At 46.2% G+C, this 4,757-nt stretch overlaps 1 pseudogene; it reads right to left on the bottom strand.

The window, feature by feature from the left end:
* Positions 1 to 2,473: 2,473 nt before the first annotated feature.
* Positions 2,474 to 3,056, bottom strand: LOC101555518 (MARCKS-related protein-like; annotated as a pseudogene).
* Positions 3,057 to 4,757: the final 1,701 nt, after the last annotated feature.

Raw genomic sequence — 4,757 nt, 5'->3', positions numbered from 1 at the left:
TGGCTCCAAGACTTGAAGTGAGCCCACTCACACAACAGAACATTCCCACTTTCAATAAAATGACATCACACTGAGGAATTAATAGCCCAATCAGCCACTAAAATCATTAGGATGTCTTTCTAATACTCCAACTAAAACTTTAAAAGCAATAATTGGTTAGTTTCTCTCTATTTTTACATTTAGTCTTACTTCACCTTTTATTGTTAGAGACCACATAATCAGGTTTGAACTGCCCTAAGTTGAAGACAGTAAGAAATTAGACTTCGTAATATGATCTATTTGTAGTATGAGAGGATTTACAATTGTATCAATTGTTTATATAACTATTTTTCAAATAAAAAGAAAACAAATATAATTTAAACATTATAAAACCCAAATACTATGCACTACTTCCCTATATCAGTTTTAGTAGTAGATATGGTCCACAAAACAAGACTCTCCATTAACTTTATGAATTACAATGTCATGTCATCCCATTGCTCATTGGTTTGCTTGAGCAGGCACCAGTAACGTCTCCATCGTGAGACATGGACTGGAGCGATAGCACAGCAGTAGGGCGTTTGCCTTGCACGTGGCCAGCCCAGGTTTGATTCCTCCACTCCTCTCGGAGAGCCCAGCAAGCTACCGAGAGTATCTCACCCTCACGGCAGAGCCTGGCAAGCTACCCATGGTGTATTTGATATGCCAAAAACAGTAACAAAAAGTCTCACGATGGAGACGTTACTAGTGCCCACTCAAACAAATCAATGAGCAATGGGATTAATTACACAACAGAATATAATATTCCATACTAACACAGATTTTAGAAAGGGCTTCCTTCTTGCTTCTTACCCTAGTGGGTAGTCCAACGCTGACTTTTTCATTATAAATAAGTAAGATATCTCTGCTTAGTTAAGGTACAAAACTTGTATTTTGGCCATAAACTAATATCAGAGTTAAAAATTATATATATACATATATATAGAGAGAGAGTTTTTTTGGTCACATCTGGCGATGTGCATGGGTTACTCCTGGCTTACGCACTCAGGAATTACTCCTGGTGGTGCTCGGGGGACCATATGGGATGCTGGGAATCGAACCTGGGTCTACCGCGTGCAAGGCAAACACCCTACCCGCTGTGCTATCACTGTAGCCCCTAAAAATTGCATTTTTAAGAGAATCAAAGGAAATAGATATAGGTTATTTCATAATTGGAGCTACCACACAGCCCCTTTTAAAACAAAAATGTAAACAGGCAGAGAGAAAAGGAAATATGAAGGGACTAAGGATATGAACTCTAAGTCACTGTCACTGTCACACCATTGCTTATCGATTTGCTTGAGTGGGCAACAGTAATGTCTCCATTGTGAGACTCATTGTTACTGTTTTTGGCATATCGAATATGCCACAGGTAGCTTGCCAGGTTCTGCCCTGTGGGCGAGATACTCTTCGTAGCTTGCTGGAGGGGCAGATGAATCGAACACGGGTCATCCACGTGCAAGGCAAATGCCCTACCCGCTGGACTGTAGTTCCAGCCAGAACTCTAAATATTTTTAATATATCATTTATTTATTTATTTATTTATCTTTTTGTGATGGGGATTAAGTTCAATTTTTCACATATATCACCAGATATGACTGTACTGGAGTCATCTCCCTGTCCTTCCTTTTCCTTTTTTCTTTCCCTAACAACTAAAACATATCACCAAAACTGAGATACACATTTTTTTTTTAAAGGGACAACATTTATTCCTTTTCCAAATGTTACAGTAAAACCAGGTGGAAGAGAAATGGTTTTAGCAGTTAGGGAAAAAAAAGTACAAATCTGGAGTTTGGCCATTAAAAGTTATTTACAACAATGGGAGTGGGGGGCCGGGGAGGGGGCGGGGAGAGAAGAAGTTGTTTCACATTACAGACCTCCCTCCACCCCAAAGCCTAATACTTGCTTACCAAAAGAGAGCTGACTCACAAGCAGGAGGTTTGAACTTAAGTACGTAAAGACATTTATAAAAACCCAGACAGGGGCAGTGTGCACCAGCCCAGGTGCCACGAGGAACAGCACAAGAGACTAAAAACGCAACAGGGGGAAAGCTTGGACACTCAGGATTTGGGAGTGTAGGCACCCCACATCTGGCTCAGGGATTTGGGGAGTAAACAAAAACCTACTTGGAAAAGAACCGGAGGAGAAAACCAGCAATTGCCTTCAGGGACGGCACAGTGGGGCGGGAGGGGGAGGGGCCAGGAGCATTTCACGTCACTAACGTAACTTGGGAAACTGCAAGGGACCACCTTCAACTGGCCTTAGGAGGAAGGCCAGATGAATGATCTCTCCCATCGGAGAATCCATAGGAGGGAGAGGAGGGGGAACGTGGCTGGGAGGGGGCAACAGCCCCTTCCTTTCTGGGCACAGGAAGGCAGCCAGGTCCAGGCAGTGACCTCACAAGGACAGCACAGTTTTTTTGCAGCTCAGAGATCACCCGCCTGCCCCCACCCAGCTACTCATTCTGCTCGCTGGCTGGTGTGGGGCCACTCTCTGGCCCCGAGGGGGGGGGACGGCTCAGCGGCCTGGGGCCCTGCCTTCTCCTCGGTGTCTCCGCCTGCCCCCTTGGCCTGGGGGTCCTGGCACTCAGGGGTGGCAGCAGCTTTCCCCCCTTCTTGGGCAGAACCTTCCTCGCTGCAGGCACCGATCTCCCCCTGCTCCTGCTCCTCCTCGGTGGGCGAGGAGGCCGAGGACTCACCCCCACCCTCCTTCCGATTTCTCTTGAAGGACAGGCCGCTCAATTTGAAAGGCTTCTTGAAAGAGAATTTCTTCTTCTTCTTAGGGGTCTCCTTGGGGCGGCGTCGCCCTTGGCCTCGGCGCCCTGGCTAGCAGGTGCGGGCTTGATGGCATCACCAGTGGCCCCGGCTGTGTCCTCCGTTCCGTTCACAGGGGGGCGACTCCCCTTCACCTTTGGGGGATAAGTCTCCATTGCTTTTCACGTGGCCATTCTCCTGTCCCTTGGCCTTCGCGGGCAAGGCGCCTGCTGCCTCCTCGGCGGCCACGTCGCCCCGGGGAGCCTTGGAGCTCTGGCTGCCCATGGTGGGGGGGCGGGGGGATCTGCAGGGGACCGCCCGGAGCCGCCCCGGGCTCGCGCCGCATGGGAGAGTTCGGCTGGGTGGGCCTGGCCGGCTGGGGGGGGGGGGGCTCGCGCCGGAGGGGGAGGGGTGTCGGGGGAGACCAGGCTGAGCCCACGCTCCGCGCCTGACCCATGAGCTGCGCCCACCGCCGCTCCGCTCCGTGCCAGAATGCACTGAGATACACATTTTAAAAAATGTTCACAAATTAAAAATACCTATGTATATATATGTTATGCATATAAAATACATTTATATGGCTTCACATCTTTGAATCATTTTCCTTATCTATAAAGGTGATGTGTCCTTGCCATTTTTGGAACACAAAAGGAAAGTTTAGTTTCAAATACTTTATTCAGTAGTAACTGAAATCAGAAGCTAAATCTCAAGTTACTGAATCATTAAGCAGAAGATGTTTATAATGAATCTGACTTGGACATAGATAAATTTAGATTACATTTGTCTGATAACAGTTATAACTAAGGGGGAAAAAAGCACAAACAGGAACTAGTTTTCTCAAAAAATGTTTTGACCAATAATCACTTGTATCACTTGTCATCCTGTTGATCTTCAATTTGCTTAAGCAGGCGCCAGTAATGTCTCCATTCGTCCCTGTTGCGTGCTAGTGTAGTCCAATGGCATCTGTTCCCTCCAGGAACACGAAAAGCCTCAAACCGTTCCTTCAGGGTTTTGACGAAGTTTGACTATCTTGTAGGTGGGCAGCCACATGGTCTTTTGAAGCCCTGTGGAATCCAGTCAGTAATAGCTCTAGTCCAGTGGTCATCTCTAAATCATATTATGTGTCCAACCCATCTGATTTTTGATGTCTTGGCAAAGGAGACAGCGTTCCTGATTCTTGATTGCCGATGGAGGTCAGAACTCCGGATCCCTTCTCTCACTTGAGTGAAACGTGATACTCCACTCATAGCTCTTTTGATTCTTCTTTGGGATACCCGAATAGTGTTCTCATCCTTTTTGCGTAGGGCCCAGGCCTCTGAGATGTATGTTATTGCAGGAAGAATGGTGGAGTCGAAAAGATGTGCCCGGAGTCGGAGGTTCTATGTCCTCTTAACCAATTCTTTGACGCTCTTGAAGACATTCCACACTGCTCTCTTCCTCCTCCACAGTTCTGGCGCCAAGTCGTTCCTCATGTTGAGTTCTTGACCCAGGTACACATAGCTGCTGCATTCAGAGATGTTCGTTCCATTGAGAGCAAATGGAACATCAGAGACTAGTTTGTTTTTCATGAACATTGTTTTGGTGAGATTCAGCTGCAGTCCGACCTTTCCACACTCGTACTAGAAGTCAGCCAGCATTTGTTCCACTTGGATAATGTTTGGTGTTGTTATGAGAACGATGTGATCAGCGAAGTGGAGGTGGTATAGGAGGATCTTGATGTACTGAGTTTGACCAATTATAAAAATAATAATAATATGATACTGTGTGAGTACTGAAACAATAATAATAATGTCTCAGTACTCACACAATGAATCATACGAGATAGAAACCCTATCTGTAATTAAGGCAGGACTGCTAGTAGAAGATAAAGAAGCAGGTGGGGTAAACATCACCCACAGCATGTTAACAAGGCAACAAGAGGGCCAGTGAAAAACTTGAAGCCTACATTCTAAAACATCAAACTGCATGTGAATAAGCTGGATGACC

This window comes from Sorex araneus, chromosome 3, assembly GCF_027595985.1.
Source record: "Sorex araneus isolate mSorAra2 chromosome 3, mSorAra2.pri, whole genome shotgun sequence".
In the NCBI taxonomy this organism is placed as follows: Eukaryota; Metazoa; Chordata; class Mammalia; order Eulipotyphla; family Soricidae; genus Sorex; species Sorex araneus.
The sequence above is the reverse complement of the archived record's forward strand: the minus strand, read 5'-3'. Positions and strand labels throughout refer to the sequence as shown.